The sequence below is a fragment of the Bos javanicus genome, chromosome 11 (genome assembly GCF_032452875.1).
Source record: "Bos javanicus breed banteng chromosome 11, ARS-OSU_banteng_1.0, whole genome shotgun sequence".
Classification (NCBI taxonomy): domain Eukaryota; kingdom Metazoa; phylum Chordata; class Mammalia; order Artiodactyla; family Bovidae; genus Bos; species Bos javanicus.
This window is the reverse complement of record NC_083878.1, coordinates 43673791-43687478: the sequence shown is the minus strand read 5'-3', so window position 1 is coordinate 43687478 and position 13688 is coordinate 43673791. Positions and strand designations below refer to the sequence as shown.

The 13688-nt window shown below is 41.7% G+C and overlaps 1 protein-coding gene across 4 annotated transcripts in view; it reads right to left on the bottom strand.

Moving 5' to 3' along the window:
• Positions 1–6507, bottom strand: part of SANBR (SANT and BTB domain regulator of CSR) — a 62805-nt gene extending 56298 nt beyond the window's left edge. For 3 of the 4 annotated variants that reach the window (XR_009739382.1, XM_061432489.1, XM_061432492.1), the window contains exon 1: positions 6419–6507. The gene's annotated coding sequence lies outside the window, so the exon portion shown is untranslated. Of the gene's footprint in view, positions 1–1621; positions 1750–6418 lie in introns of all 4 variants that reach the window. The other variant, XM_061432490.1, reaches the window with a different exon arrangement.
• Positions 6508–13688: the final 7181 nt, after the last annotated feature.

Below are 13688 nucleotides of genomic sequence, written 5' to 3'. Positions count from 1 at the left end.
CCAGTGTTCTTGCCTGGAGAATCCCAGGGAAGGGAGAGCCTGTTGGGCTGCCGTCTATGGGGTCGCACAGAGTCGGACACGACTGAAGCGACTCAGCAGCAACAGCAGCACATACTAGCAAAGTAATGCTCAAAATTCTCCAAGCCACGCTTTAACAATACATGAATCATGAACTTCCAGATGTTCAAGCTGGATTTAGAAAAGGCAGAGGAAGCAGAGATCAAATTGCCAACATTCACTGGATCACTGAAAAAGCAAGAAAGTTCCAGAAAAACATCTATTTCTGTTTTATTGACTATGCCAAAGCCTTTGACTATGTGGACCACAACAAACTCTGGAAATTTCTTAAAGAGATGGGAATACCAGACTATCTGACCTGCCTCCTGAGAAATCTGTATGCAGGTCAGGAATATTGGAGTGGGTAGCCTATCCCCTATTCTACAGTTAGAACTGGACATGGAACAACAGACTGGTTCCAAACAGGAAAAAGAGTACATCAAGGCTGCATATTGTCACCCTGCTTATTTAATTTATATGCAGAATGCATCATGAGAAACGCTGGGCTGGATGAAACACAAGCTGGAATCAATGTTGCTGGGAGAAATATCAATAACCTCACATATACAGATGACACCACCCTTGTAGCAGAAAGTGAAGAAGACCTGAAGAACCTCTTGATGAAAGTGAAAGAGGAGAGTGAAAAAGTTGGCTTAAAGCTCAACATTCAGAAAACTAAGATCATGGCATCCGGTCCTATCACTTCATGGCAAATAGACGGGGAAACAGTGGCAGACTTCATTTTTGGGGGCTCCAAAATCACTGCAGATGGTGACTGCAGCCATGAAATTAAAAGACGCTTACTCCTTGGAAGAAAAGTTATGACCAATCTAGTCAGCATATTAAAAAGTAGAGACATTATTTTGCCAGCAAAGGTTCATCTAGTGAAAGCTATGGTTTTTCCAGTAGTTATATATGGATGTGAGAGCTGGACTATAAAGAAATCTGAGCACCAAAGAATTGATGCTTTTGAACTGTAGTGTTGGAAAAGACTCTTGAGAGTCCCTTGGACTGCAAGGAGATACAACCAGTCCATCCTAAAAGGAAATCAGTCCTGAATATTCATTGGAAGGACTAATGCTAAAGCTGAAACTCCAATACTTTGGCCACCTGATGGGAAGAGCTGACTCATTTGAAAAGACCCTGATGCTGGGAAAGACTGAAGGTGGGGAGGAGAAAGGGACGACAGAGGATGAGATGGCTGGATGGCATCACTGACTCAATGGACATGAGTCTGAGTAAACTCTGGGAGTTGGTGATAGACAGGGAGGCCTGGCGTGCTGTAGTCCATGGGGTTGCAAAGAGTCGGACATGACTGAGTGACTGAACTGATCACCTAGGATCAAGTTAAGGATAATGTGACATGTTTATATGTTGGAATGGGAAACTGGAATGCAAAAACTCTCAGTGAAGCGTTAACAATGATTAGTACTACATCATTGTATACATAAAACACTGATGCAGGACATCGGGTGGTAGACATAATAGATTTATCCTACATGCTTCTGCATGAACATTAGAAAGAAACAAGAAAATTACAACTTCCTAGCAAGCAGACAGGTACCTTGCTGAAGGCCCAGAATCGTGTTGCGTATGGACCCTGGAGCTAGACTGCCCAAATTTTTGTCCTGGTTCCACCACTTAAGGTATTATCTGGTTCAGATTACGTACTCTATGCCTCAGTTTTCTCATCTGTAAAACAAAGAATAGTAGTAGCTAGCCCATATACTTTTGAAGATACATGGATAGTGTTACCCGGCACTTAGTACTACGTAATGTTTATAACAGTAACATTATCATTCCCAAGAGCCTAGGATTAAACAGATTCATAAAGATAAATGTAACAGATGAAAAGGAGAGACACTGACTTTCCAATGAAGTAAGCTCTCAACAAAATGAGTGCAAAATCAGATCTAGATTCTTATCTAGTTACCATTTCCAGCAGTACAACCTATGATTTCAATGGTCTTGACTATAATACAAGGAAAATAATACCTACCTCTGACGTTATTGTAAGGATTAGATAATATATATAACACACTACCTGGCATACAGAAGGTGATCAATAATTATTTCTTATTTTGGCCACTTTACTGGCATAAAAATTTTCAAAAACTACTTTAAGAACTGTAAAACACTGCCTTGAGCCCAGCTGAAAATAGATTTTACAGAACTTCATTGTTTTCTACTTGTGCACCTAGCACATCATCACTTCATACCACACAATTTGAGAACTATGTTGGGGCATGGAGTATTTTATTACAATTCTGTTTGAGCCTCAATAGAAAACAGTCTGAAACAGAATACAGGGCAAGGATTTGGGTGCTGTTTTTACTTTATTTCCAAAAAGATTACTTAAAAATTTCTAAAATATTTATTGTGGCCTACAATGTGGAGGTACCTGTTAGCTAATCAAAAATACAATTAATATAAAATATTTTCAAACTTGTATGTGTATTCCATACCTGTATAAATACTCATTTATAATACATGTTTAATTTACATCATCTAAGATCGACATTTTAGGAATCAGTGGACTAAAATAGACTGGAATGGGTGAATTTAACTCAGATGACCATTATATCCACTACTGTGGGCAAGAATCCCTTAGAAGAAATGGAGTAACCATCATAGTCAACAAAAGAGTCTGAAATGCAGTACTTGGTGCAATCTCAAAAACGAAAGAATGATCTCTGTTTCCACAGTAAACCATTCAGTATCACAGTAATCTAAGTCTATGCCCTGACCAGTAATGCTGAAGAAACTGAACTTAAATGGTTCTATGAAGACCTACAAGACCTTATAGAACTAACACCCAAAAACGATGTCCTTTTCATTACAGGGGACGGGAATGCACAAGTAGAAGTCAAGAAATACCTGGAGTAACAGGGCAAATTTGGCCTTGGAGTACAGGATGAAGCAGGGCAAAGGCTAATAGAGTTTTGCCAATAGAACACACTGGTCATAGCAAACACCCTCTTCCAACAACACAAGAGACAACTCTACACATGGACATCACCAGATGGTCAATAAAGAAATCAGATTGATTATATTCTTTGCAGCCAAAGATGGAGAAGCTCTGTACAGTCAGCAAAAACAAGACCAGGAGCTGACTGTGGCACAGATCATGAACTCCTTATTGCAAATTCAGACTGAAATTGAAGAAAGTAGGGAAAACCACTAGACCATTCAGGTATGACCTAAATCAAATCCCTTATGATTATACAGTGGAAGTGACAGAGTGCCTGAAGAACTATGGATGGAGGTTTGTGACATTATAGAGGAGGCAGTGATCAAGACCATCCCAAGGAAAATAAATGCAAAAAGGCAAAATAGTTATCTGAGGAAGTCTTACAAATAGCTGTGAATAGAAAAGAAGCGAAAGGCAAAGGAGAAAAGGAAAGATATATGCATTTGAACGCAGAGTTCCAAAGAATAGCAAGGAGAGATAAGAAAGCCTTCCTCAGTGATCAATGCCAAGAACTAGAGGAAAACAAGAGAATGGGAAAGACTGGAGATATCCTCAAGAAAATTAGAGATACTAAGGGAACATTTCATGCAAAGATGGGCTCGATAAAGGACAGAAATGGTATGGACCTAACAGAAGCAGAAGATATTAAGAAGAGGTGGCAAAAAGACATAGAAGAACTGTACAGAAAGATCTTTACGACCCAGATAATCACGATGGTGTGATCACCAACTTAGAGCCAGATATTCTGGAATGTGAAGTCAAGTGGGCCTCAGGAAGCATCACTACGAACGCTAGTGGAGGTGATGGAATTCCAGTTGAGCTATTTCAAATCCTAAAGGATGATGCTGTGAAAGTGCTGCACTCAATATGCCAGCAAATTTGGAAAACTCGGCATGGCCACAGGACTGGAAAAGGTCCGTTTTCATTCCAATCCCAAAGAAAGGCAATGTCAAAGAATGCTCAAACTACCGCACAATTGCACTCATCTCACAGGCTTGTAAAGTAATGCTCAAATTTCTCCAAGCCAGGCTTCAACAGTACGTGAACTGTGAACTTCCAGATGTTCAAGGTGGATTTAGAAAAGGCCAAGGAAGCAGAAATCATATTGCCAACATCTGCTGAAACATCGAAAAAGCAAGAGAGTTCCAGAAAAACATCTACTTCTACTTTATTGACTATGCGAAAGCCTCTGACTGTGTGGACCACAACAAACTCTGGAAAATTCTTAAAGAGATGGGAATACCAGACCACCTGACCTGCCTCTTGAGAAATCTGTATGCAGGTCAGGAAGCTACAGTTAGAACTGGACATGGAACAACAGACTGGTTCCAAATAGGAAAAGGAGTCCTTCAAGGCTGTATATTGTCACCCTGCTTATTTAACTTATATGCAGAGTACATCATGAGAAACGCTGGGCTGGAAGAAGCACAAGCTGGAATCAAGATTGCCGGGAGAAATATCAATAACCTCAGATATGCAGATGACACCACCCTTGTGGCAGAAAGTGAAGAAGAACTAAAGAGCCTCTTGATAAAAGTGAAAGAGGAGAGTGAAAAAGTTGGTTTGAGGTTCAACACTGAGAAAACTAAGATCATGGCATCCAGTCCCATCATTTCATGGCAAATAGATGGGGAGACAATGGAAACAGTGATAGACTTTATATTCTTGGGGTCCAAAATCACTGCAGATGGTGATTGCAGCCATGAAACTAAAAGACATTTGCTCCTTGGAAGAAAAGTTACAACCAACCTAGTCAGCACATTAAAAAGCAGAGACATTCTTTGCCAGCAAAGGTCTGTCTAGTCAAGGCTATGGTTTTTCCAGTAGTTATATATGGATGTGAGAGCTGGACTATAAAGAAAGCTGAGCACTGAAGAATTGATGCTTTTGAATTGTGATGTTGGAGAAGACTCTTGAGGGTCTCTTGGACTGTAAGGAGATCAAACAAGTCCATCTTAAAGGAAATCAGTCCTGAATATTCATTGGACAGACTGATGCTAAAGCTGAAACTCCAATACTTTGGCCACCTGATTCGAAGAACTGACTCATTTGAAAAGACCCTGATGCTGGGAAAGATTGAAGGCAGGAGGAGAAGGGGACGACAGAGGATGAGACAGTTGGATGGCATCACTGACTCAATGGACATGAGTTTGAGTAAACCCCAGGAGTTGGCTATGAACAGGGAGGCCTGGCCTGCTGCAGTCCATGGGGTCACAAAGAGTCCGACAGGACTGAGTAACTGAACTAACTCAACTGAACATCATCTAAACGTGAAAAAGAACTTTTTTCTGTTGATATTTTCCTTACACAACTGAATCACACCAAGCAAGTGAAAACTACCCAGAATTAATTCCAGTTAAACAGATGTTCAAGAAAGCATCCCTAGAGTCAGAATTCTCTCAGAGTAGCTGCAACTGTGCATCCCCTTCTGGAAAAGAAGTACAGACTTATCAAAAACTGCCAATAAGAAAAAGTTTGAAACTCAAATTATACTATTACTAGATTTACTCCCATTCATGATAAAATATTAAAAACATGCTAATGTTTAGTATGAAACATGTTATTTACCAAAAATAAAAATTGTTTACTACTCTAAATACTCTACACTTTTTAACACATCTCATGCCCTCTCCATTTCCACGATGGTAGTTTAAATGTACTAACAAGACCAAACAGAGGTCCAACACTGGCATCTGTTTTTCCTATTTTCAAATAGAAAAAGATCTGGTAGACAGAGACTTTGCCCCTAGGCGGAGAAGGATAGGTGCTAGAGGGGCCAGCAGGGCAGGTCAAAGGCCTCTGGCGTAACAGAGGATGGGCGACAACACTGAGTCATCACCAGGGTAGAAGCCTTGTGCCCAGGCTTTCTGACCACGAGAACGGGCATCTGGCTTTCATAGTGAAGGAGAAAATAAAACCACAATTGAAACCTAGAAAGAACACATCAAAGACCCGCAACCTTCGACCCAGAGGCTCGCTGCACTGCACGTCCTCTAAGGCAGCCCAGACCTTGGTGGTCTCCCGCCTCCCCTCGGGTGCAGAAACTCTGGGCGCTGAGCGGGTGAGGGGTGGACAAAGGCGCAGGGAAAGCAGTGGGCCGAGGCAGGGGAAGATGCAGGGCAGGGACTAGGGGTGGGGCCAGGACGGCAGACGCCGTGCTCCGTCAGCTGGTTCACTAGAGGGACCGGCTTTGGAGATCTGGAGAAGGCAGAGCCGGCGGGCCGCTCGATGCACGTGGGGGCGGTTCGGGGGCACTTTCCACTAGCTAGACTCCCGCCGGCTCTAAAGCGGAGGAGGCCGCAGAGGGGGCCGCTAGCCTCCAAAGGTAACGCCTCTCGCCGCACTTTCCGCCCCCAACCAGCCCCCGAACTCCCTCAGCTCGTCACTCACCTCTAGGCCGCAATGGCCCTCGCTTCGCCCCCGTCACCTGCAGAGCCCGGTACCGCCCGCGCCATGAAGCGGCCGCGACCAGACCCGCAAACCCAACCGCTGGGGTACCAGAGCTGCGGGGCGGGGAACGCGGAGATCGACGCCGCCTGGCCAATCGCAGGCCAGCGCCGCAGCGGCGCAGCCAATGAACGACGAGCTCCTTTCGGATGCAGGGAGCGGGTGCTGCGAAGAGCGGCTACTCGGCCTAGCCTTTGCCGGTTTCTTCCCCGCCCCCCTCGAATTCTTTCTCAGGCCTGTCGCAGTGCAGCGTCCCCACCCTCCCAGCGTCCTGTCTCTTAGCAACCAGATGCCCTCTAGAGCCAGAACTTCACTCAGAATGATCGCCTCTGGGTCCAGAAGAAAGGGAGAAATGGGGGAGAAAGAACTCATAAAGAATGAAGTTGTTGGTGGCTTTGATATACCCGCTTAGGTCAGGTAGAATAGGAAAATTGCACGATCTGTGGATGCAAGAAATATATTGGGTGAAGCGTGGTCTTCATCAGGAGGCATCTCTTGAAAAATGTATATAGCTTTGGGTTACTCCTTGAGGTTTCGTACATTAATAGGTTCAGGAAGGACCTTACTTTGGTGACTACTACTGGGAACCTAGTCAGATGTGTAAGGCCCAATCTTGTAGAGTAAATGCTACATGTCAGTATCTTTTCTCTTTTAAAATTTTGTTTATTTTAGTTGGTTTACAATGTTGTAAATTAGCTTCTGCTGTACAGCAAAACAATTTAGTTACATTTCTTTCCATATTATTTTCCATTATAGTTTATTACAAGATGTTGAATATAGTTTCCTATGCTAGGCAGTAGGACTTTGTTGTTTATCCATTTCATATACAATAGTTTGCATCTGCTAATCCCAAACTCAATCTAGCTCTCCTCCACACTCTTCCACCCTTGGCAACCACAAATCTGTTCTGTGAGACTGTTTCATTGATAAGTTTATTTACAGTATTTTTTTCAGATTCCACATATAAGTGATACCATATAGTGTTTATCTTTCTCTCTCCAATTTACTTCATTTAGGTTGATAATCTCTAGGTCCATCCATGTTGCTGCAAATGGCATTATTTCATTCTTTTTATGGCTAATTAGTATTCCATCACACACACACACACACACCCCACATCTCTATTCATTCATATGTTGATGGACAGGTTATTTCCATGTCTTGTCTATTGTAAATAGCGCTGCTATGAACACAAAGAAGCCATTTGGGCCTAAGCCATTTCATAATCCAAGCCTGGCTGCAATGTTTGCCCTTAAAACAGGTCTCAGTAATTAATGATCTTAAGGGAACAAAGGGAAAGCAGAAATAGAGAAAAGGCAGTCAAGAAATAGCGCAGTGGTAAAGCAATTTTAGTTCCTCCTCAAGGGATATATATAATAAAATTATATCTTTGAGTTCTGCAGGAATTAAGGCCCCCATTCAGGTGAAGGATGGAATGATGATGTTGACCCTCCTGACTTCAATCAAATAAGACTCGAACTCTGTTGACCTTTGCCCCAATTTTATGCTGAATTCTCTCTGCTCAAACCCCTTCATGAATATGCATATATCCTTAGCTTAAAATTTACCTATTTGCTGTTCAGGGAGACATTGCTTTGATAAAGATCCTGTGCTCTCCTTATTGCAACCCAGTTTTCGAGTAACACTTTCACACAAGCTGAAACTCAGTTATAATGGTGATGAGCCAGCTTAAACTATGAAGACAAGAACCCACACAGGACTGACTGCAGAGCAGTAACAGAACCTGTGTTTTGAAGTTTACCTTGTGAAGCAAAGCTGCCTAACACCCTAGATTGCCTGCCTACCTCTGGACTGTTACATGAGGAAAATGTTTGTCTTCCTTTAGCTACTGTATTTTGTTTATTTTTTGGTGTCTATTTGTTACAGAAGCTTAGTGTATTCTCTAAAAGATAAGGTTCCTGAAAGTAGTGCACTGCAATAACAAAGATCTAAGATACATAGGACACTGGTAGGTAGAAACAGATTGCAGGCTGTGACTTTTCCCAAAGGTATTTTCACCTGCACTAACTTTAAAGACTGATTATCAAGCCCATGGCTCTGAGGGAAGTGGTTTAGAAAAGGTCAGAATGTGAGTTTATTGTTGTCTGCCACTCCTTGGTTTTAGCAAGTTTTGACCTAAAGAAATGAAGTCAGTTAAGAATGAACCAATTGCAAGCAGAGATAGAAGAGAATAGAGCTCTACTACTGGACTCCATCCATAACCACTCCTGCTGCTGATCCATATACTATGGTCCTTCTCTGAGGGATCAACTTAGATACTTATTAATAACATCTGAAGTTTTTCCTCACTACTCTCCCGTCTTTTCTAGAACAATATACATCTACAGAATGACAGAGCTAGAAAGGATCCTTGAGAGAACTTCTTCAATCTTTCCATTTTAAGATCAGACAGAGAAAGTTTAAGTGACTTGTCCAAAGTCAAATAGCCACCTCATTAGGTTTAACAATCTTTGCCCAAGGAAGAATCTTTGGTATTGTGCAGATGTTTCGTCCTGAGCCCTTTTATGTGGAATAGGCAGTCTCACTTAAAGACTTTCATCCACTTTCTATCCTTCTCCAGTCTAAACCTTTTGTGTTCATAAGATAGCTTTAGTACAGTTTTATTATTAGTTTTAGTACAGACTAAATTGGAGAAGGCAATGGCACCCCACTCCAGTACTCTTGCCTGGAAAATCCCGTGGACGGAGTAGCCTGGTGGGCTGCAGTCCATGGGGTCTCGAAGAGTCGGATTTGACTGAGCGACTTCACTTTCATGCGTTCGGAGAAGGAAATGGCAACCCACTCCAGTGTTCTTGCCTGGAGAATCCCAGGGATGGGGGAGCCTGGTGGGCTGCCGTCTGTGGGGTCGCCCAAAGTCGGACACCACTGAAGCGACTTAGCAGTAGCAGCAAATTGATCTAGGAGCTTCCTAGGTAGCAGAGTAGTAAAGAATCCACTTGCCAATGAAGGAGATTTAAGACACAGGTTTGATCCCTGGGTTGGGAAGATTCCCTGGAGTAGGGAATAGCAACCCACTCCAGTATTCTCACCTGGCAAATTCCATGGACAGAGGAGCCTGATGGGCTACAGTCCATGGGCTTCACAAAGAGTCTGATACAACTGAGCACATACACACAGGTTGCTTTAACAAAGAGACCCAAAATACAAAGAGACCCAAAATAGAATCACTGAAACAGACCTCTGAAATGGCTACAGATGACTTATTCTTAACTTGCACACCCCACAGAGGGAATAGGAGACAGGATAAAGAATGCATGCCCAGTACTGTTAAAGGCAGGATCCAGAAGTCACATGCATCACTTCCACTTCTATCCCAGTGGCTACAATGTAACCACAAAGGAGGAGGCTAGAAAAGGTAGAAACCATGTGATCAGCTACATGGCCAACTAAAAGGTGGGAGTTCTATTTTTGAATTACAGGAGAGTAAACACTGGTGGCCAGTGACTAGTGTCTACCCAACAGCCTAGTTTCTAGGATTATATCATACTCAATTACTTACTTCACTAGAATCATTTATCTTTTTTTTTTTTTTTGCTGTGCTACCAACTTGCAGGGATCTTAATTTCTGACCAGGGATCAAACCTGTGCCCCCTGCAGTGGAAGCACTGAGTTCTCACCACTGGATCACGAGGGAATTCCCTGAAATATGTTTAACTACAGTGAAATATGAACTGAAAAGGGACTTCATTAGCACTGCAAAAATAACATGGAAAAACATTTATGAATAAAAGGCAATAAACCATCAAATATTACTGGAGAACATAATTTAAAATTAAACAGGGACGTCCCTAGTGTTCCAGTGGTTAAGAATCCACCCTACAATGCGGGCGATGTGGGCTTGACCCCTGGTCGAGGAACTAGGAACCCACATGCTGTAGGGCAACTAAGCCCAAATGCCACAACGAAGGGCCCACATTCCACAAGTAAGACCCAATGCAGCCAAATTATATTTTTTTTAAGAAGAGAACTACTCTTAAAAAAAATTAAACATAACTCTCTTTATGACAAGGCAAAGAGTTGTATAAAACAACAATAAAAACAAAATTAATGTGGTAAAGTCAAAGTTATTCATAAAAGCATGTTTCCTTCATCTGCTTTAAGGTCTGAAAGAAAAAGGCTGTGTTGGGGGCTATATTTACTTCCTCAAAATGTCCCATATCCCAGCATAGAGCTTTAAAAAAAAAAAAAAACTACCATGAAGTAGAGGTCCCTGTTCACAATAACGACTTAAATTCATATGTCAAATGCTCAGCCTGCAAGCCCTCCATCTGTGTACATATACATACATAGTCCACACACATGTGCTAAGTGTGGAAATCTTGTCGAAATCTTGACTGCTTACTCCTGAACAGTAACTTTTCCACTTGTCCCTCAGTATCTGTGCTAGTAACAGGTAAAGATAATTTCCCCCTCTTCTAATGGGTTAAGAATCCACCTGCCAATGCAGGAGACCTGGGTCAGGAAGATCCCCCGGAGGAGGGAATGGCTACCCACTCCAGTATTCTTGCCTGGAGAATTCCATGGACAGAGGAGCCTGATCAGCTACAGCCCATGGGATCGCAGAGTTGGACATGACTGAGTAACTACCACTTCCACTTTTTTTCATAGAACATCTCTGTTCCTATAGGGCACCATTTTACCTGATCTCCTAGCAGATCCTCAGTCCTTAAAGATAGCTCCTGATTCAAAACTGCATTTTGATAACATTGTTATTAAGAAGTACTTATCACTTTAGCCAGAGACCTTATTATATGCCAGGTACTTTGCTTAATGCAGAATATCCTTTGGACCTCTTAGCAACTAAATGGATATTATTTTGAACTTACTATTACTGAGCTTCAGATTGAAAAGTGCATTAACCATTCATACTAAGAAAGTAATTTTTGCTGGCTTTAAAAAAATTGTTGTTTCACATACAAATGGAAACTGAGTAAGGGATTAAATGTTTAATCCTTAATACAATGGTTAAGAAGTGGGTTTTTCCAATCAATTTGAATTCAGTTGCCTTATCATATAGGGATGAACAATTTTCAAAGAATTTCAGAGAATATAAAAAATACATTAAACTTCACTATTAAAGAGGTATCTGATTTTTCCTTTAATTAGTCAGAAGGCATTTAAGAATCTTCCTAAATCTTAAATTCTCCAGATGTTAGCTTTTAAAAATTCTTTTTATTTCTGACTGTGCTGGGTCTTCATTGCTGCTCAGGCTTTTCTGTAGCTGCAGTGATCAGGGGCTACTGTCTAGTTGCAGCACATGGGCTTCTCGTGTGGGGGACCACGGGCTCCAGGGTACACAGGCTTCATCAGTTGTGGCATGCAGGCCCAGTAGTTGGTCTTCTCAGCTCTAAAGCACAGGTTCAATAGCTGTAGCACACTATTGAGCTTAGTTGCTCCGCAGCACGTGAGCTCTTCCTGGATCAGGGATCAAACCTGTGTCTCCTATATTGCCAAGCAGATTCTTTACCACCGAGCCACCAGGAATGCCCCTGAATGTTTGTCTTAATTTAAGGATGTGACAATCTGCAGCACATGAGAAAAATAAGATGAAATATACATGCTTGCTGGTTTATTAACTTTACAATAGAAATTATGCTTTGTTTACTTTCCAGTATTAATATCTTTTCTTCATTCTTGTTTCTCCTCATGTTCCACTGGAGATATTGAGTGTCCCAGTTAATTTCAATGTAAAGATTCATTTTTATAAAGTAAAATATTAGTTTTATGAAAAAGTATCAAAGAAAACAAAAACATAGATATATCTGACATTTCACAATGTAACATTTGGAATAACTGTCTACAAGAGTCTGGAAGTTGTAGGGGGCTTCCAGTTTTGGCACTATGGTGGGCTACACATGAGACTTTCAACAAGACAGATTCTGGCTCGGACACACGCGTGAAAGCAGTACTGATCTCATATGAAGTGGGGGGAGAGGCAAAATCAATCAAAATGGGCGGGAAACTCCAGGCAGAAGCGAGGGGTATGAGCGCCCCTGCCAGAGAAACTTAGCTGTGAGGATTCTGAGCTTTGGGCTCAGAAGTAGAGTAAGGGTGAGGGGAAATGAACTACTCCCACTCAAGACCTTCAAGAAAGGGCTGAAATGGCCCCCAAATAATGATGCCTCTATACCAGCAACAGCAGAAGTGAATTCTTTACAATTAAGCCTTGACCAGATTTGGCCTGCAGAATTTACAGATTAACAAGGAATGAATTAATAAAGGTTACCATAAATGTGAAGAGGCCAGATGCTATGCATGAGAGTCAGCACAAACAACAAGCATTTTAACTTCGAAGGATTGCAGGATCTGGAGTTCTTGTCGACATTAACATAGCATACTTGAACATGCAAATACTACATACATGAAAAATTCACCAGATTGTAGCACAAAGACAGAGGTGAAAAATATGAAAGACAAAGATATGAAGGGTAGGATGAGGACTAAACATATGTCTAATATGAATTCTACAGACAGAAGATAATTGTTGTAAAATTTCCAGAATTGATTAAAGATGCATTCAAAGATCCACAGATCCTAAAATCAAATGTATGCTGAATATAATACATAAAATGAAGTTGCTGGGGGCAATTACAGTATCAATTCTAATTATGCCATCTAAAAAGTATATGTTATCTAAATGATTGGAGTCTTTTCTCTGTGGTTTAGCTTCCAACTGAAGTTTAATAAAGCTGGCTTTAAACTAAGATTTTCTTAAGTATGCTAGGTTATGAATGTATTATTGGTGTTTAAAAATCAACCAAATTTAAACTACACAGAATTTAAATAATAAAGGGCATATAGTTTGATGTTTCTATGTATTTAAATCTTTATTACTATTCAGTTCAGTTCAGTCGCTCAGTCGTGTCCGACTCTTTGAGACCCCATGAATCGCAGCATGCCAGGCCTCCCGGTCCATCACCAACTCCTGGAGTTCACCCAGACCCACGTCCATCGAGTCAGTGATGCCATCCAGCCATCTCATTCTCCGTCGTCCCCTTCTCCTCCTGCCCTCAATCCCTCCCAGCATCAGAGTCTTTTCCAATGAGTCAACTCTTCGCATGAGGTGGCCAAAGTACTGGAGTTTCAGCTTTAGCATCATTCCCTCCAAAGAAATCCCAGGGCTGACCTCCTTCAGAATGGACTGGTTGGATCTCCTTGCAGTCCAAGGGACTCTCAAGAGTCTTCTCCAACA